General features: G+C 35.2%; 1 long non-coding RNA gene across 1 annotated transcript in view; it reads right to left on the reverse strand.

Moving 5' to 3' along the window:
* Positions 1-5,207, reverse strand: part of LOC138176436 (uncharacterized) — a 13,945-nt gene extending 8,738 nt beyond the window's left edge. The window contains exons 1-2 of the long non-coding RNA XR_011172238.1: positions 1,055-5,207; positions 128-208 (exon numbers count right to left, since the gene is read on the reverse strand). This is a non-coding gene — a long non-coding RNA (uncharacterized lncRNA). The remainder of the gene's footprint in view (positions 1-127; positions 209-1,054) is intronic.
* Between the last annotated feature and the right edge of the window lie 17,045 nt (positions 5,208-22,252).

The following is a 22,252-nucleotide window of genomic DNA, read 5'->3' on the forward strand; positions in this document are numbered from 1 at the left end:
CAGTGGGCAGAAGAATAGAATCTGTGCAGCACATTATAGCAGATCCCTTTAGTCAAGACCCATTGCCAATCCCAAAGGCAGCCATCATCCATTTTTTACAAAAGATAAAGGAATCTAAGAGACTCACACATGAAAGGGAAGAGGGATGGTGGCCTGAGGACATTTGTGAACCAGAGGGCCACTTTTCAAATCTTCCAGGTATCTCCATCTTAGGAAGGAGAAATAAAGAAATGATGTTAAGACTTGGGGACAAACAGGAAAAGAGTTAGAAGGATTGACTGCATGGGTGGCCCTGCACATCTTCCAGGTGTCTGGGATTCCAGCTTTTGACATTTATTTTCTTGCTGAGTCTATTTGATAGAGCCAGGAGAACAGAAATTACAAGCAAGTATAAAATGTGACCAGTGTAGTGGAATGTCTCTATCTTGTGGTCTCCATCTGGACTCTGCCTGGCAGGGGGACCAATGCACATGTCCCTCACATTCATTCAGTTAGGCCTTGCCCAAGCCCACGGGCCTCACTCACATCAAATATCTGCTAAGGAGTTGTCAAATGGTCCCTGAAAATTTATGTGGACACTGAATTTTTAGGGTAGTGAAAGATGGCCAGAAGGCATAAATGTGTGGCAGAGGAGGAAAAATGATTGGCTGACCAGCAGATGCCTAAATCATTAAGAGGTCACATCCTGACCTGCACAGTCAGGAAGCCTGGACTCCACATCTCAACTTAGCCATTTACCAATCATGTCAAGAGTGCTAAATTGTGTGATCTCATTCCTCCTCAACTGTCTGATCTGCAAAATCAAAGCAAGACAACCACCAATCCCACAGTTTACTCAATGGGCAAACAAAATGTTGAGTTTGTTGAATACAACAGAGTGTTTCTTTTTCTTATTACTGATATTCATGAGAATTTCTAAGAAAAGATGTGTCAGAAGTGTAGGGGAACTATTTCAAAGGTACATCAGGAGATAAACTCCTTGGCTTTTGCTGATTTAGGCCCCCAGACCTAACCTACTCAAATTTCTGAAACAAATGCAAATCTGGAAACTCACCTTTGAAAAGAAACAGTGATCTTTCAAAATGAAATCTGTTTATACGGGAAGGATTGCTCAGCTCTTCCTAGGAATAATCCTAGAACCAATCAACAACAAAAAATGTTAACCTTACAGCAATGAGAGGTCAAAAGAAAGAGAAACAAATATGGTGGGAAAGCCCCAGAATTTGATCCCAGCCTGTAAGAAATTTTGCTTCTAGAAAAACAAATGTCTGATCAGAAGGGACCCAAGTTGCTTGGTGGTCACAACCTGATCTGTAGTGTCAAGAACCTTGGACTTTACCTCCCAACTCATCCACTTACCAGACCTGTCAAGGTAACCAAGTTACTTATCCTGTGTTATTCTCTGGTCTCTCCCCTGCAACATCAGGATAAAAAAATTACTACTAATATTACAGATTGCTCAGAGGCTCAAAAGAGATCCAAAATGTACAGCTTTCTTTATACAAGTAAGTTATACTTCTTAATGGTACAGATGCGTAGGAGTACTTGCAAAGAAAGATGACCCAGGAGTGCAGCAGAATCACTTCATTGGCCCTTCAGGAAGCACCAGCCTGGGGTTGCCCTGACTGATGCCCCCACCCCCAATCTCTATAAATTTATTAAGCAAATCCAATTCTGAAATCTTACCTTCCTGAAATAACAGTGAATTTTTCAAAATGAAATTTGTCCAGAAAAGGGAGATTGCACAGCTCTTCACTGGAATAATCCTAGGACCCACAGATGGAGAAATCATGTTAACTTTAAGGGATTCACAGGGAAAAAGATTGAGAACCTGAAGGAAACTCACTTTTCAAAGGTAACAGTGCTGGGTTTGACAGGACATTTGTGCACAAGAGTTAGCCCGCTAAGTGCTTCCTAGGAGTGCTACTAAGGATAAAGAATGTTAATCTTAAAGGATTCACAGGAAAAAAAAGAAATATTGATTCCCTGTATGACCCTTGACTCCAACCCAGAACTAGAACATCCTTTGCTGCTTGCAATGTCTATTTTTCCTTCTTACATTCAACACAGCCAGGAATGAGGAGAATCAAAAGGAACAAATAACAAGAAAAACAAGTTGGAGGAAGATTAAATACAGTCATAATAGCTCTGATTCTGTTCTAAGCAGACCTGGAGGTTCCCCATTCAGACCTCAGACCTTGTCTACCTATTTTATACTAAAAACTCTTGCAACCTCAGTTGTATGCATCATGAGGCCTCAATCACATCCATCACTGAATGAGCGTATAGAAATGAATTCAGGGACTATAGTTAGAATAAGAATTTTGTCTTTACATAAATGATTTAATTTTTAATTAGGTCATCATTTTGTGATCAAATGTTCAGGTGTATGCATTTAGTCCAGTAATATAATAAAATAGTAATATAAAATTGGCAAAAACACTTGTGTTCATAAGCTATAGTGAAATACATGAGACCTTCCCCCCACAAGAAAAGACAGGCAATCAATGGATATTTTTAAAACAACCTTGTCACAAGCTTATTTTGTCAGGTATCAATCAAATTAACTGGTAAACAAATCAGGTCATTGATGACCAAGCAGAATTCCAGCTTAAGCAGTTAATGCCCATAGCTGCAACTCTAAGAAAGCCACCAGTGCCCCTAGTCTTCAGCATACCCTTGGCTCCCCACTGAGTTGATCTCCTGCATTCCCAGTACTTGAAACTCAAGCATCCTCTGGATTCAATGAGGGCACTGCTGATTGACTGAAGGAAATTTGCTTACTTACCTGGCAACCACCTTGCTGGGAAGATACATGGCCTCTGGCTGGACAGAGAGGGAACCTTGTCATGAGTACCACTGCAAGACATACTTATTGGGAAACTAGATAAAATTTGATTAGTGGTTTGTTCCTACTGTGGTTAACACTATTATCATAATAGACAGTAGAAACTAACATTTGTACACTCTTGATTAATCAAGATTGATAGATAGAATTGGGAAGTATAAGTACAATTAGTATTTTGGACTTTCTACATAGTATTTGTGAAGCAAATCAGTTTTGTGAATGCATTGTGTTATAATTGACAATGCTTATGGATTACTATGAAATATATATATATGGAATATGATCAGAAAGGAGAAGAGAGAAACAAGGCTGAGAATCAACTCTATTTCATAAGCCAATAACAAACACTGAGACTAAGCTTCTGGCTGTTGTGCTTCCACAGACAAGAATGGTACAGAAAACTCTGCTACCACTCCTCTGCCTACTCTAGAGAAAATTAGAGCTAGGTCACTGAACCTCAGATTTCAGTGCTAAGGATCCTTTTTGCTCTTAGATCCATAAATCACTGACCAGGGCTAAGAAATCTGAACAAGAATCAGGAAATCCCACTTCCTTTATTAGATTCATGAGCTGCTGATGATGGCTAGGAGTAGAACTCTAGGTAGTTGCATCTTCTCTGGTAGGGTTAAGTCATAAAACCTGGCTTGTCACCTACTGCCTCCACCAAAGGTAGCAAGGGCTAAAATTTCAGCTCCATGCTGCAACAGCAGGGAAATTCTCTTCTCTGCCTTTCTATCTGTCACTTTCTCTCTCTCTGTCTTTTTCTCCCTCTTATTTAAAAGTTTCACTATGGATTTTATACTGATCTCTATCTTCTATTTTTTAATATGTTAAAAGAATGTTAAAAGAATGACCAGATGGGAAACCAAGACTTATACTGAGCTTTCAATAACATGATCAATTATTAAGAGGAAATTAATTTTTAAAAAAGAGTGTTTAATGATAGATATCTTCCTAAGAACCACAAAGATAAGGTAGAACCTCAGAAGTAGGTGAACTGGTTTTTAAAATACAGATATGAGATATATTCCAAGAATCCTAGGTAGTGAAGATAAGGATACTAAGCCAATGATTAGAGGACTTCTGACTTTCATATTTCAGTGTCACCATAGCAGAAAATTAAACACACACACACACTTTCAAGGTTTATTAAGAAGTTAGGGTCAAAGAACATAATTGATACTGAAGGAGAACATATATCTCTCCCTGCAGAAATAGAGAACAGATTGAGAAAAAGAAACAGATGACCTAGGTTTTACTAGAAGCTCTAAACTAAGTAGCTCTGAAATATAACATTAGGAAAGCAAAGAGGAAGAAAAATGGAGGGTTAGTGACTTGTTAGATGGTGGGTTAAGTGACTCATTGCCAAGGTGATACAATGATATGGATGACCTCTGATGAATTTTGTGTACCATATCTAACTACAAAGTCTTTACTGAAGGACAGGAAAGGGTTTCTAAAGAGCTTAGAAACCACAGCTTATAACAGGCTGGAATTAGGTCAGATAGATTCATTACACAAGCACTTCTCAAAGCTAGAATGAAAATTCAATGCTAGAATAGAGACTTCTTTTGAAAACCAAAAGAAACATATGGTGCCTGGTTGTTAAGTGTTTGCCATACAAGAGGCAAATCTGTCAGACCTAAATCAATCTAACCATGAAAAAGAAATGTTACAGAGATGAATAAAATTTTGGAAAACTTAGATTTCATAGATCTCTGGAGAGTAATGAATGTGATGAAAAAAGATTATACCTATTTCTCAGATGTGTATGGTACCTTCAAAAAAAGTAACAATGTATCCGGGCATATAAACATCACAAATAATAGCAGAAAAGCAGAAATAGTGAATGTATTTTTCTGACCATAATGCAATAAAATCAACAAATGACCTTTAAAGCATCAATTATAAATTAGTTGGAAACTAAATAACATAATCCTAAAGAACGGATGTATAAAAAACACAGCATAGAAATAATAATTTTATTAAAGATATGACAAGAAAACAAAATTTGTGGAATGCAGCCAACATAGTACTTATGGCAAAATTTTGTATTTGAAAAGTGTAAAGACTTAAGGTTTTGGGATAAGAATTCATTATATGGTACAGATTGTTGGAAAAACCAAAAAGCAATTTGGCAGAAACTGGGTGTGGACCAATATCTCCCACCATTTTCCAGGTAGAGTAAAAATGGATACAGTACCTAGCTATAAAGAGAGATTTTACAAGAAAATTAGAAGAACACAAAACATATTACTTATCAGACTTATGGATAGGTGAATAATTTATGAATAAACAAGAGATAGAGAACATTGGAGGAGTAAAATGGATAAATATGTATATATGTATATATATATATATATGTAATGGATAATTTTAATTACAATAAATAAAAAAGTGTTTGTACAAATATAACAAATATAGTCAAGATGAGAAGGAAAACAGAAAATTGGGGAAAAATTTTTGTAGACAGTTCTATCAGATAAACATTTCATATATAAAATATTTAAAGAACTTTGTGGAATTAATAAGTATGTAAGTCATTCCCCAATTGATAAATGATCAAAGGATATGAACAGGCAGTTTTCCAATGAAGAAATTCAAACTATTTATAATCATAAAATGCTCTAAATTGTTATTGATTAGAGAAATGCAGATGAAAAAAACCTTGAGTATCATTTTGCATCTACCAGATTAGTTAAAATGATAGAAACAGAACAAAACAAATGTTGGAGAGGATGTAGAAAAGTTGGGACAATAATTAATTGTTGGTGGAATTGTAACTTGATCCAACTATTTTGAAAAGCAACCTGGAATTCTGCCCAAAGTTATTAAACTACCTATACTCTTTGACCCAGCAATACCACTACTTGGTCTATTTCCAAAGATAATTAGGGAAAAAGGAAAAGAACCTATATATTCTAAAATGTTTATAGCAGCTCTCTTTGTGGTGGCAAAGAACTTGAAATTTCAGGTATGCCCACCAATTGGGGAATGGCTGAACAAGTTGTGGTGTATGATTGTGATGGAATACTAATGTGCTCTAAGAAATGATGAGCTAAATGACGTTAGAAAAACATGGAAAGACTTACATGAAATAATGAAGAGCAAAATGAGCATAACCAAGAGAACATTGGATAAAATAACAGCAATATTGTTTTAAGAATGATGTGAATAAGTTGTTTTATCTATTATGCATATCCAAATTAACTATAAAGGACATATGAAGAAAGATGTTATCTGCCTCCAGAGAAAGAACTGATAAAGACATATATAGAATATATGAATATATATGTAGATAGAGAGATATAGATATGCCTATTTGTGTCTAATGGTAGACATCTGTAAGGTGGGGAGGGAGGGAGGGAAGAAAAAAATAAATTTACATGATAATTTGTTTGTATATTTGAAAGGAATAGTAAGTTGTGCATAATAGATTTGTAGTTTCATGTATCATCATCTTTTTTATTGTACTATGTTATGGAAATATTTTTTATTCCATAAATTAAAAATACAATTTAAATTAGTAAGTGGGGAAACTGAGTCAAGAGGCTCCTGTCATTACTTTCCTAAAGTTATCTTTTCAAACTACCAAGTCTTCATTATTCACTGCTTACAGTTTAGAGCAGGGTACAGTTGTTGGTTTTTTCTGTCATAGTAACAGTTGGTTCACAAAAATAAATAATAAAACATTTACTTTCCTTACTTGTTAAGCACTGGGGCGTTTAAAAGTTTGAGAGATAATTTCTGGGTAATTTAATGATGTTATTAATAATTACAACATTTTAAATTAAAGGCCAGTGACTCTCTGGAATGCCAAAGCCCCTCATGGAAGTGGACTAACAGCTTTTATATCCTTGGAAGAGGGGTTTGCCTGCCGGTGGCAATCAACTCTGATAGGTTAACAAATAATGATAGGTGGGCTTTACAAAGAGCAGTGTGCTTACTACAGTGAAGGACTAAAAATGACATTATATTATCCTTATACCTAGCCTCAATTTATATCCTCCCCACCCAAGCCTGAAATAGATGGAGTAGCAATACCAAGAATGAGGAGGATGTTAATCCCGTCTTTCACCAGACCTGTCCTTGAGAGACTGAACAAACAAGGAAGCAGGACAGGGATAAAAAGCTGGGGTCACTTCTTTCATTCCCCCATTTGATTCTATTGAGAGATGTAGTATCCTCAATGAATCACTAACTGATAGGACAAACACTTCAAAAAGGGGCTTCTAACTATGGGGTTTATGAGGGGAAACAATGTGAGGAGAAAAGAGAAAGATCCATGGGGCTTTGACAAAATCAATGTGGGCAATGCCCTTTGATAAGTAGACCTTATAGGTAAAGGGCACACAGGAAAAAAACAAAGAGTAATAGTGAAGAGGTATGGGCTCTGGGAGCCCCCTTGAGCTCTCCTTGAGTCCTTGAGGTACAGGATCTGGGAATTTCCCTTGGACTCTAGATTAAATTATCTCATTTGATGAGGCATTTGAATGAGGCAAAAAGCCTTACATTGTGCCTGAGGCTCACACCTCTAGTCTAGTTACTAACTGCTAACTACTAGCCTAGTTACTGGCCTAGCCCTCCACTGTTCATGTACTTCCCACTCTTGAGTCTATCAAAATATCAATACACCCTTGAACTGGACTAAGCCCACCTTTGTCTGTAGCCTCCAGCTACCTCCCACCCTTAAATCACTCATTGACCTCATTAACTCCTTCTGAAGATCCTCCCCAAATGCCTCCTCTAGACCACCCCTAGATTCCTCCCACACCCTTCTGTATATAAGATCCCATCTCACACTATGTGATGTGGTGTGAGAGCCCCATAGAATGCCATAGAATAGTGAGAGCTCCATAGAATGACTTAGCACAGACTTACTCTGTCTAATGCAAGCGAACATTTAATAAATTTTACTTTTCTTTGGCTGAGAAGACTTGTTGAATTTATTCTACAGGACCCAGCATGTTGGTATTTTGGGGTCTCCAGAACAACCCTAATCCTCTTAGTGGGTAACCTCTTCAATGGAATTGTGCATTTCATGAATCTTATCCCATATAAACTTCTGTTTCTCTGGAAATATCTGATGTAGTCCTGTGGTTTGGTTGTGGACTCAGTGCAGTTCTCTGGTTCAGGTCCTCTTCTCTGCTATAAATCTCATAGAAAATTGGTCTTAACACAATTTTAAATGTATTTTGCCAATAACCAGGTCAAATAATGAAAGTTAGCTCAAACTTTAAGAGTCTATTATTAGAAAACCAAATTAGGAACCTTTCAGACCAGAGAATTCACAATTTTAGGTTAGGCAATTGTCACATTGAGAAATATATCTATATCTACTTACATACACACATACATATAGATAGATATGTGTATGTATGCGTGTATGTGTATATACACTTATATATGTCATATATACATATATGTTATACATATGTACATATACATATATGTGAAACTCAGATACAAATAGAAAATTAGAACCCAATTTTTATACTTGGCATTATTCATTCCCCCATTAGAAAGATGAGATTTCACTAAGGAATTAATAACAGAACACTTTTTAAAAGAAGAAGAACTCTAATACAAACATGAATTCATTTAAAAGTTGCCAGATTATATATATACAGTGAATAATGAATTTCAGAACAGTGCATGTAAAGTAAGTTATTTATAGTAAGACATTTTCAACTTCTAGCTAGCTATGTTCAAATGAATAACCTCTAACAAAAGAAGATTTCTCTTCAAGGCATTTAAAAGATGCACCACAAGACATTCTTCTCTTAAGATAACTAATTATGCTGATATTTTTTTTCATTAACACAGAACTAAGAAAGTTATGATATAAATCTCAATAAATAACAGAATTATATACTGGTTTTTAGAAGTCTTTACATCATTTCCCTAATTATTCTTATACTATTGTCAGAAATTAATGGACCTTATCTTACACAGAGATATATAACTATTAACAGATATCAAGGCTAAATGTTTAATTATTTAGTTGTTTGAAACTTAGAAAGGACTAAAATTCTAGGTCAAATAGCTCAAATATTTTACCTGCATATCACTATAGTACTTATCACCTAACATGATTATAGAAATTTGCCATAAAATAAGAATTAGGGAAATAAGGAATAATGCTTTCCTAACTTCATGTCAATTCCAGGCTAAAGTTATATAGATAGGCAATTGTATTGTACCAGGCTTAAAGTCAGCCAGGTAGGAGATTTTTGATTCAAGAAGAAATGTCATTCTGGGAAAATTAAATCAGGATCTACCTCAGCCCATGCCAAGAATCATTTTCCCAACCTTTCCCATGAGAACTCCACCTGCAGTTCCTGATGTCAACCCCATAGGGCTGCTGGCATCATGGATCATTGGCTTAACAGCATTCCTTGATGATCACACTGTAAGTCAGACTTGGAATAATTTCAATTATAGTCCCATAAGTTCTTAAATAGCATGTTCTAATAATCATAGCTTTGGGTAGATTCAGCTCTCAAGGATAACATGTCCTAGATAACAAGTATTGAATATAATCTCACATCAGTAATCTAAGAGATTGATTATGAAAAATCAAAATTTATCTCAATATTGCTAGTATTCATGGCAAGTACATGTTTTTTCATCCCTTGTTAAACATTATACAAATGATTTTGCTTCAAGATGCTTAATAAGAAACAACAAAAAAACTTGTGATAGTATATGTAAATATAATAATCCCAAATTTTATACAGAGAACAGTTCATATGAAACATTGCTTATACTAAAACATGTTCAGTTATTAACCTGTATAAATGAACATAAACAGAGACAACTGCTGTCAGAATCCCTTTAAACAATGGGAACATCTTTAAGATGGCTCTTAAGTAGTTTGTATACATTTTAGGGCATGCTCTGCACAGAGGCTCTAATCCCAGATTAAATAACAAACAAGTAAAATTTGTGTTATCTTATTGGGAAATGTAATTTTACTTGTTTATTGTTGTATAAATTTTTTCCTTCCTTTTGTCTTCTCTAAAAGCATGTTCATCTGCGTATTGAATATATGATCAGAAATCAAGAAAATAATTACATTCCGGAATCCCACATAGATGTTGAATATATGATCATTCACTTAAAACCCTAGAAAAACAGCACTGGCCAAGTGCTGTAAACTTTCAGATTAGCACACACACACATAATTTCATCTAAGGTTACATGAAATTCACACTATATAATAATCAGACTCAAAAATTACACCTCCATTTTGTGCAAAGATTATTTTTATCCCATTTTCTCAGTAGGAATTCCAGATGTTTCCAAGAACTTTGTAGGTTTACAAAAGAGATTTTATAAGGTCTTTTCTTTGTACCATTTTCCACAGATCAATGATCAATTTTTTTTTCCTTTTTAAAATATCAATGTAAATACTTAATAGGTATTCACATTATAACAATAATTCCAAATGACCTAGTTAACAATCTCATAGTCAAATAATTTTAGCTGAAACTTCATCTTAAATATAGTCAAACTTGAAGTTTAAGTTCTTAATTACAGTACTTCATAAAATTACAGCATGTGGTCAGCAGAGCTGATAGAATGAATTTTAGAAGTTTTCTAACTCATTTTTCCCTTAACAGCACAAATCTTCATTTGAAAACATCTAGATTATAAGAGGATTTGCTTTTCTAACAACATAGGTTATACAATAGCTTGCCAAATTACATAATGTAAGAAAATTTAGAAACATAACAATATCATGAAAAATATTAGGTATTTAAAACTTGAAACAAAATCCATTCCCAGTGACCTCAATTCAGTTTAATATGTTTCTAAATTACCTTAACAGAAAATTAATTCATCTTATGATCATTGGCATTGTGATACTGATTACATCTAAAAACCAACACAAAGCTATCAAGTATGAAGCAATTACATCTAATTAAAGAAATAATAAAAACAGAAAAGCCCTGTGTTAAACACTTTACAATTATGTGATCTTCACAAGAACCCTGGGTGTTTGGGTGATATTATTATCCCCTTACACAACAGTAAACTGAGGCCAATAGTCATAAGATAACTTACTTGGGGTCACACAGCTAAAAAAAATTCTTAATGCCAAATAACAAATGTCTTTCATATTAGGTTCTAATTTACCACAATTATCCTGATAGCAGTATACACTTAGACCCTGTTCTTATTTTCTTCAGGACAGATTTTGACAAATAAAATCTGGATATATGAACACTAACAATAACATTTTAATTTCCAAGGCCAAGTATTTTTAGTACTTCAAAAGAAAAAAAATATTATCCATAAATTCATATATTTTCTTTTCCCCCTATAAGACACAATCAGCTCAGTATAACCGTTTCCTCTATTTCCTTAAAGAGCTGGACTAATTATCAATTTTCTGCCTGCTCAACTTATTTTTGAGACCTTCCAGATAAGAAGTTACCTTAAGTATTCAGTTTCCAATTCCCATTCTCCAGGGAATTTCAAGCTATATCTACGAGGAAATACAATATACAAAAAAATATACAAATATACAACAAATACAAAATACAATAATATAAAGTTTACAAATAGTGTGAAATCCCACCTGTTTTCATTAGATTAGCTAAAAGTGTGCTGGGCTAAAACATTATGAGATACTATTTAGAAGGTTATTTTTAATCTAGGCCAAAAACAAAGAGACCTAAGACGAGCTTTCACAGAAAATTTAATTAAATAATTCTCCTTCTAAACAATGCAAGGAAACATTTAAAATTTTATAGAATAGTCACAAATCACAATAACCAATATTTTCCCATAACCAATATTTGATTGATTGAATCAACGTTTGATTTAATATGGGCTTCCTACAGATTTATCCTAAAAGATGCATGGACATGATTAACCAGATGATTATCTAACCTTACTCTTAGACTAAATCTGGTTAAAGACTGATTTCTAAAAATCTATTCCATTGTAATTTCTAGTTCTTAAACTGAAATCAAATCACTGCACTTTAACGTAAGCAAGGGGCTAGATCCTGAAATCTTAAAAACTGACACCCAATTCAGTTACCAATCTGCTATAATCTGTTATTGACTTTTTATAACCTATTTACTTCAGTCTTTTAGCAATTAAATTCATGGCCCAAAATAATTAAAGAAGCGTTCATGTTTTTAACAATATTTTAAAAGCAATGAATAACCCAATTAATGTTAGGCACTTTTAGCACATTACAAATAATATAACTGGGGTTACTAACAAATTTCTTGACCCATATAGCATCATCATCATCATCATCATCATCATCATCATCATCAATTTCACTTAAAATGAGACCAGAACAAATTTTGTCACATGTGAGTCTATTTTCCAAATAATATAAAGAAGCTTAATTTATCATTTCAATGACAATATTATATTTTACACAAGGGCTATTTATTCCAAGCATTTCATATTATGGGATTCACTATTTCCAACTAATCCACTGACAAAGATTTTCAAAGTGACAGTATATAAGAGATTTTAATTGTCAGACTTAGGAACATGTTGCTCATCAGATTTCTCACAACCCCCTACAACAGAAACTGTCATGTGGAATAAGAATGTTCCTTTACAGAGTGCAGAAAGCATAGTGCTCACACCACTTTGGATATAATTCCCAGCCTGGTTGCAACTACAGAAAATAAGATATTTTCTTCTGAAATGAAGTCAAATGAAATAAACATTATGAGATTTGTGGTGATAAGTATATACTAGAGTAGGAATGATGTTTCTGGAGTCTATACTAATAAGAACAGCTTGTGGGTAATGAAGAGTTGGAAATTTTGAGTCTTTTCCTACAAGAGAGGATTGAAAGGAAATTTATTTCTCCACCCTGAAAACCTCCAACCAGAGGGAAAATGCAACTGAGGTGGGGCTGAATACCAGTGCTGAAGCAATCATCATGAGATTTCTGATGGGGAAAGCTTGATGTGCTTAGTGTCCATACCTGGCAGAAGAGCAGGGAATTCTAATACCTCTATAATGGAAGAGTTTTTGACACAACCCACAGCCTTCTAATCATAGTGGAGAGATCACCTAGGAGGGCTGAGTGCCAAAGCTGAAACAATCTCCATCATGATGAGATGTCTAATAAACTGATGCTAGGAGAAGCTTGATGTTCTTAGAATCCAAAACAATGAGAACAGCTGGTGAAAAAAAAGAACGAAGTGTTGGAAATTCTGATTACTCAAAGGAGGAAGGCTAAGGGAGGAATTTTTGCTCTTCCCTACACCCTGGAATCATACTGGAATGTCACTTAAGGAATTCTGAAACAATCTACATGATAATGAAATTTCTAATGATATGGTAATCCTAGGGGAAGCATGATGTACTGGGATTTAATGCCAAGCAGAGTAGCAGATGGGAAATAGTTGGAAATTCTGAGCCTTCTTAAGGGAGACTTGGGAATGAGAGGGTTTGAGGGGAGTTTACATTTTGGCCCTACCCTTCAGCCCTCCCAACAAAGGAGAGAGGACACTGATGGAGGAATTTAGTACCAAAGCTGAATCAAAATGTGTGATGATGAGATTTCTAATGATATTATATTCTGGAGGAAGGATGAGGTTCCTGGAGAGGAATTCCAGTAGTAGAGCTTTGAGGAAATAAGGAACTGAGAATTCTGAGCCCTTCATAGAAGGAGACTTTGAGAGGAGTAGTTAGTACTACCCTCCAGCACTCCAGTTCTGATTAGTAACTGAGAAAGAAACAATCTAGAGTACTACAAATTGTTAAATACCAAAACCTGATGATGAGATTTCTGGGGATAAGGTGAATCTAGGGGAAGCTTGATGCTTCTGATGCCCAAAACCAGCAGAGCAGGAAGTAGAACAGTAAGAGTTGGAAATTCTGAGGCCTCCCAGAACGGAGATTTGGGGAAGAGTTTTTTGCCCCATCCTGCCACCCTCCAATTAGAAGAGGCAGCTGAGGAGGAGTAGAGTACCAAAGGTGAAACAGCCTCCATTATGATGAGGTTTCTGATGAGCTAATCCTGGGGGAAGATTGATGTGCTTAGAGTCCAAGACAATGAAAAGAGCTGGTGGAAAATGAAAGAGGAGCTCAAAATTCTGATCCCTCTAAGGGATGTTTAGGGAAGAGATTCTGCTCTAATCTCAGTCCACTGATCAGAGTGGGGGGAAGATGCAGAAAGTTGAATATCAATGCTGAAGTAATCTCCATGATGATAAAATTTCTGGTGAGGAGGTGAGCCATAAAGAGGTTTAATGTTCCTGGAGTCCTAATTGGTGGGAACAATGGTAGAAAATGAAGAGTTAGAAATTCTGAACCTCTAAGAAAGGAGAAACAAGAAGTATGTTTTTTTTGCCCCCACTGTGCAGACCTCCAATCAGAGTGAAGAGGTGACAGAGTAAGGAGGGGAGAATAAAGGAAGGTTAAGTATACTTTTCTGATGGCTAATAAAACCTGGAGAAAAAAAATGATGGAAATTCTTGGAGAGAAAACCAAGTGGTAGAGCTTAAAGACAATGAGCAAATGGGAAATCTCAGTCCCCCACAGAGAAAGATTTTGGAAGGATTTTTTTTAACACCCTGTACCACTCTGATTATAATTAGCAACAAAGAAAGAAAGAGACAAACTAGGAAATTTAAAAAGTGTTGAAGCCCAAATATCCATGATGATGAAATTTCTGGTGATGAGGATATTTACAAAGAAGCATGATATTCTTTTTTTTAAGTAATCGGGGTTAAGTAACTTGCTCAAGGTTACACGGCCAGGTGTTTCTGGGTGGGTGCTAAGTGTCTGAGCCCGGGATTCGATCCCCAGGTCATCCTGACACTGGAGCTGGTGCTCTTACTGGCTGTGCTACCTGGCTGCCCCTAACTTTTTTTGCTTTTTTGGAGGGGGGAAGGCAGGGCAATTGGGATTAAGTGACTTGCCCACAGTCACATGGCTAGTAAGTGTTAAGTGTCTGAAACTAGATTTGAACTCAGGATCTCCTGACTCCAGGGACTGTGCTCTATTCACTGTGCCATCTAGCTGTCCCCGCATGATATTCTTAGTGAGGAAGCCAAGAAGAGCAGCTGGTGGTACAGTAAGAGTAGGAAATTCTGAAAATAGTGAAAGAAAAATATAGAAAACAAGGGAAACTATAGACCAATTTTCCTAATATCTATGCAAAAATTTTAAATGGAATACTAGTAAGAATATAGCACACAAAGATCATACACTATAACCAGGTGCTATTCAACCCAGTGATTTCTATGAGGGTTCAATATCAGGTGGGAGTCATACCAGGGCTGGTTCACTATTAGGAAAACTATGATCAAAAATGAATATATGATCAATAAAAACAATAGAATCATATGATTATTTCAACAGATGCAAAGAAAGCTTTGGACAATACTTGTTTCTATTAAAAGCAGTTGAAAGTATAGGAAGAAAAGGAGTTTCTCTTAAAATGATGAGTAGTTTCTCATTTGTGTTTACTAAACATGAGCAAACATTACCTGTAATAGGGATAAACTAGAAGCCCTTCCAGTAAGGTCAGGTTTAAAGCAAGGAAGTCCTTTATCACCATTATTGTTCAATACTAAACTAGAAATGCTAGCTGTGGTAATAAAGCAAGACAAAGAAACTGAAGGATTTAGGCATCAAGCATGGAGGGAACAAAATATCACTTTTTTGAATTGTCTCTGACCATTTACTTACAGAGAGTCAAATAAGAAACTAGCAGAAATAAAGAATAACTTCAGCAAAGTTGCAGGATATAAAAGAAACCCATTGAAAGTCATTGGCATTTCTCTATATTGCCAAAAAAAAATCAACAAGAAGAGACAGAAAGAGAAAAGCCATTAAAGATGACTGCAGACCACATAAAAGATGTGGGAGTCTACCTGCAAAGAGACAAACAGGAACTATATAAATACAATTATTAAGTTCCATTCACAGAAATACAGATCAAAGTAGTCTGGGAAATATAAGCTGATCATAGGTGGACAAAGCCAATATAATAGAAATAACAAAACTGTCTAAATTATTTTTTTTTTTACTTTCTGTCATACCAACTGATCTACCAAAGAATTTCCTTATAGAACTAGAAAAAATAACAACCAACTTCACCAGGAGGAATGAAAGCTCAAGAAGAACAAGGGAATTGATGAAAAAAATGGGAAAAAGGAGGCCAGCAGTATTAGACTTCAAACTATTTTACAAAGCTGTATTCATTAGAACAATTTGGTACTGGATTCAAAACATGAGTGGGCAATTACTGAGTGAGGTACACAATATATATAGAATGAACAGAAGGAAGTGAATATAATAACCTAGTGTTTGATCAACCAAATGATCCTAGCTGTTTGGGAAAGCACTCAAAATTTGATGAAAACTTCTGGGAAATCTGGCAAGCAAGCAGCCTAGCAAAAACTTGCTACAGAGCAAGCTCTCACATTGTATACCAAGATAAACTCAAAATGGGTATATGATTTAGACATACAAGCTGCTGTCATAATCAAATTAGTGGAGCAGAGAAGAAATTGCCTGTCAAATCTATGACTAGTGGGAAGATTGATGGCCAAACAAGAGATGGAGAGGTTCTCTGGAAATAATTTTGATTCCATAAAATTATAAAATTTTTGCATAAACAAAATCATTTCAGCCAAAATTCAAAGAAAAGCAGGAATCTGGGACAAATCTTTGTGGGAGGTCTCTCTGATGGAGGCTTCACTTCTCCAAAATATAGGGAACTAAGCCTAATTTATAAGAAAAGAGATCCAAGGGGCAGCCAAGTGGCTCAGCGAGTAAACACCGGCTCCATTGTCGGGATGACCTGGGGATCAAATCCGGGCTCAGATACTTAGCACCACACCCAGAAATAACTGGCTGTATAACCTTGAGCAAGTTACTTAACCCCAATTGCTTAAAAAAAAAGTTAAAAAAAAGAAAAAGACCCATTTCCCAATTGATAAATGGTCAAGGAATATGACCTGGCAGTTTCCCAAGGAAGAAATCAAAGCTAACAACAACCTTCTAACAATGCACTAAATAACTGAGAATTAGAGAAAATGCATCTTAAAATAAGGATGATGTACCATCTCATGGCTATCAATTTGACAAAAAGAAAATGAGAAAGGCTAAAGCAGATATGGGAAAATAGGGACACTAAGACACTCATGGCAGAGCTCTATAAACTCATCCAACCATGCAGGAGAATTACTTGGAACTATGACCCAAAAAGTAGAAAATTTTGCATCTTCCTTGACCCAGCAAGATTATGACTAGATATATACAACAGAGAGATTAAATAAAAATGAAAAAGACACATGTGTGCCAAAATAGTACTAGCAGTTCTTCCTGTGGTGGCAAATGATTGGAAAGTGAGGGGATGAACATCAATTTAACAAGCTAAGGCATAGGAATATGATGAAGTACTTTTTACTTTGCCATAAGAATTGATGAAGGGGATGGTTTCATAAAAAAGCAAGGAAGAATTCTATAAAGTGATGTAAAGTGAGCAAAATCAGTAGAGCATTTTTAAAAGTAACAGCAATGCTATAAAGATAAGCAACAGTGAAAGACCTAGATCACTACTCCGATCAACATATTGGATGACCCATTAAAATTATGAAGGATTCATGATGAAAAATGTTATCCAAGTAAGAACTAAAAAACAATTACAACATACAGATGGAAATATTTTTCTGTTTCCTTTTCTTTTTGTGGAGTTTTGGGGCAAAGAGGCAAAAGTGCCTAATGAAGAAATATGTTTTGTATACCTTAATATGTATAATGCATGTAGTATTTTTAACTTCTTAATGGGTGGAGCAGGGGAGAAGGAAGCAAAGAATTTGAAAGGACAAAAAATCTTGGTGGCCAGGTGGTGCAGTGAGCTGGCCCCAGAGTTGGGAGACCTGGGATTGGTTCCGGCTTCAGATACTTGGCACCCACATAAAAATAACTGGCCTTGTGACCTTGAGCAAGTTGCTTAACCCCGATTGCTTTAAAAAAAAGTACAAAAAAAACTGAATTTCAAAATAAGAGAGAAAGAAATCTATTTCTTTTATATAGGAAGATTTAGTGAAGTGTTTTTTGTTTAGCATCCATCAGAGGGGAGTGGCAACTAAAATAGTACCAAAGCTGAATTCAAATGCATAATGGGGAGACTTCTGATGGCTAATACAACATGGTTGGGAAATGATGGAGATTTCTGGAGAGGAAACTAAGTAGAAGAGCTTATAAGAAATGAGCAGATGGGAATTGTGAGCCTTCCTTAAAGGGACATTTTGCAGAAGCTGTTTTTCTCAACCCTACAGCATTCTAGTTTGGATTAGCAACCAGGAAAGAAAGAGGCAACCTAGGGAACTTGGCAATTGTTGGAGACCAAATCCTCACAATGATGATATTTCTGTTAAGAGGATATCTACAAAGAAGAATGATATTCCTAGTGTGGAACCCAAGCAGATAAACTAGTTGTACAGTAAGAGCAGGACATTTTGAAAATAGCAAAATAAAACTATGGAAATCTATAGACAAATTTCCCTAATGAATCTGATACAAAAATTATAACCAAACACTAGCAAGAACAATACAAAAATAAATAAAAAATATATCCTACACTATGACTAAGTGCTATGTATACCGGGAATTTATGTGAGGGATTAATCCCAGGTGGGAGTGATGTCAGGGTGAATTCAATATTAGGAAAACTATAATCAGAATTGACTATATCAACAAGAAAAACAATAGAAATCATATGATTATTTCAATAGATGCAGAGGAAGCTTTGGAAACTTTTCTTATTTTAAAAATAGTTTAAAGCATAGGAAGAATTGGAGTTTCTCTTAAGATGATAAGTAATATCTCATTTGTATCTATGTAACAATTGAGAGCAAGCATTATCTATACTGGGAATAAACTAAAGTCTTTCCAGTAAGATCAGGGATGAATCAATGATATCCTTTATCATCATTATTGCTCAACAGTTTAATAGAAATGCTAGCTATTGCAATAAGACAAGATGAACAAATTGAAGAATTTATGCATCATGCATGGAGGAAATAAAACTTATCACCTTTTGAAGAGTCTATGACCATAAACTTACAGAGAGTCAACTAATAAACCAGGGGAAATAATGAACAACTTTAGCAAAGTTGCAGGATATTAAAAGACCCATAGAAATCATCAGCATTTCTCCACACTGCCAACAAAACACAATTGGAAGAGATAGGAATAGAAAGGCCACCCAAAAGAATTGCAGACCATAAAAATACATAGCATAGGAATCTACCTGTCAAGAGACAAACAGGCACTCTCTGAATACAGTTACAAAATACTATTTACAAAAATACAAATCCAAGCAGTTGGGGGTAATTCTAATTGCTCCTGGGTAGGAAGAATTAATATAACAAAAATGACAACACTACCTATCTTAATGTTTTTACTTTCTGCCATATCAATGAAAATGCCTAAGAATTTCCTTACAGAGCTAGAAAAAATAACAGCCAGCTTCACCTGGAAGAATAAAAACTCAAGAAGATCAAGGGAATCAACAAAAAAGGAGAAGGAACGAGGCCAGCTGTACCAGACCTCAAACTATACCACAAAATTATAGTCATCAGAACAATTTGGTACAAGATTCAAAATACAAGTGGCTGATCAATGGAACAGTTGAGGCATACAAACTATACAGAACACATAGGACATGAGTACAATAATCTAACTTTTGATCAACCCCAAGGTCCTAGCTGCTAGGGAAAGAACTCAACATTTCATGAAATCCACTTGGAAAAAAGGAAAGCCTGGCAGAAATTAGACATAGAACAAACTCTTACACTATATACCAAGATAAGACAGCCTATTTGTTTTTTCTATGACAACTCTCACGTGGAGAGTACAGCCACCATTCAATAAGTTACATCTTTCCAATGAAGATATGTAACCTTTTTATATTTCTTGAAAGTGATCTATCACTACTTTGAAGTTCTCATTAATCTTTTCATGTTACTTCTCCAAGAGGATAGGTCCAAGGGACTAAAAGGTTGGTGTTGCCTAATAGGAACTATATCACAAGGTAAAATGATAAAAGAGGTAAAAAATCCACTGAAGTGAAGAACTCTTTAAAAAGCAGAACTGGAAATGGAAAAAGATGAATAAAAATTCACTGAAGAAAAGAACTTTTTAAAAAATTATATTGGTCAAATGGAAAAGGAGATACAACAGGTAAATGAAGAAAATAATTTCTTAATAAGGAAAATAGGGCCAAGTGGAAGATAAAATGACTTCATGAGATATCAAGGAATGATAAAGCAAAATCAAAAGAATGAATGCAAATGTGAATAACTCATTGGACAAACAACTGACCTGGAAAATAGATCATGGAAAGATATTTTAAGAATTATTGGACTACTTGAAAGCTATGATAAAAAAGAGCCTAGACATCACCTTTCAAGAAATTATTAAGGAAAACAGCTGTGATATCCTAGAACCAGAGGGTAAAATAGAAATCAAAAGAATCCACTGCTCACTTCCTGCAAGAGACACAGCATGAAAATTCCAAGAAATTTTTTTAAAGCAATCAGGGTTAAGTAACTTGCTCAAGGTTACACGGCCAGTTATTTCTGAGTGTGGTGCTGAGTATCTGAGCCCGGATTTGATCCAGGTCATCACGACATTGAAGCCGGTGCTCTTACTCGCTGAGCCACCTGGCCACCCCCCAAGATATTTTTATAGCCAATTCCAGGGCTCTCAGTTCAAGGAAAAAAATATACTGTCAGCATTTTCAGTCACAAAGAAACAATTTAAATATCATGCAAACACAGTCGGGAAAACACATTTAGCGGCTGCTACATTAAAATATATGAGGGCTTAGGATGTGATATTATGGAGGGCAAAGAATCTAAAATTAAAACAATCACCTATCTGGCAAAATTAATTATCATCTTTCAATGAAAAAATGTAAATTTGATCATTATTTGATCAAATAATGAAAAAAGGACCTTCAAGCATTTCTGATGAAAAGATCAGAGCTGAATAGAAAATTTTATTTTCAAAAAGAACGACAAAGCTCAAGAAAACCATCAAAATGTAAACAGGAAAAAGAAATTATAAAGGATTCAATAAGGTTAAAATGTTGATGCTCATATATGGAAAGATGATACTTGTAATGCCTAAAAACATTATCATTATTAGTTCAGTTAGAAGGAATATATATGAACAGAGGGGAAAGTTATAAGTTGAATATGATGGCATGATTTAAAAAAAATTAAGGTGTGAGAAAGAGGGATGCACAGGGAGAAGAATGAAGGTAGAGGTAGAGTAGGGTAAATTATTTCATATATAAGAGGCACGAAAAAGCTTTTGCAGTGGAGGTAAATCTGGGGTGGTGGTGGCAGGCAATAATTGAACCTTATTTTCATTAGAATTAGCTCAAAGAGGGAATAACCTACACACTCATTTGAGTATAGGAATCTATTTTACCCTACTGGGCAGTAGGGGAAGAGGGAGATAAGAGAAGCAGTGTGAAAAAAGGGGGGACAAATTGGGGGAGGTGATGGTCAGAAGGAAACCACTTTTGAGGAGGGACAGGGTAAAAGGAGAGAGAAAGAGGAGAATAACCAGGGGGAAATAGGATGTAGGGGGATGCAAAGTTAGTAATCATAACAGTCAATGTGAATGGGATAAACTCACCCATAAAACAAAAACAAATAGCAGAGTGGATTAAAAACCAGAATACTATAGTATGTTGTTTACAAGAAATATATATGAAGCAGAGAAACACACACAGAATAAAGGTAAGGGACTGGACCAGAATCTATTATGCTTCAGCTGAAGTTAAAAAAAAAAGTAGGGGTAGAATCTGACACAAAGAAAAAGCAAAAAGAGATATAATCAAAAGAGAAAAACAAGGAATTTACATCTTCTAAAATGTACCATAGACAATAAGGTAATATCAATACTAAGCGTATATGCACTAAATGGTGCATCATTGAAATTTTTAAAGGAAAAGTTAAATGAGTTACAGGAGGAAAGAGACAATAAAAATTATACTAGCAGGGGACCTCCACTTTCTCCTCTCAGAACTAAATATGTCAACCAAAATACAAACAAGAAGGAAGTTAAGAATATCAATAGAATTTTTAGAAAAGATAAATATGATACACCTCTGGAGAACACTGAATGGGAATAGGAAGGAATATACATCAATACATATCACCTACAAAAAAATTAAGCATGTATTAATAAAGAGTGATACCACAAGACAAATGGGATAGTTTGAATAGTTTAACTGTCAGATTTATGGGTATTACCAAACAACTGACAGAAAGCATTACAGGATGTCCAAAGGATAGTTTTGGTTACATTAAATTAAAAAGTTTTTGCACAAACAAAACCAATGATACCAAGATTAGAAGGAAAGCAGAAAATTTTTTT

This window comes from Petaurus breviceps, unplaced genomic scaffold, assembly GCF_028583685.1.
Source record: "Petaurus breviceps papuanus isolate PSGF00001 unplaced genomic scaffold, PetGlider_PUasm1.0 89249, whole genome shotgun sequence".
Classification (NCBI taxonomy): Eukaryota; Metazoa; Chordata; class Mammalia; order Diprotodontia; family Petauridae; genus Petaurus; species Petaurus breviceps.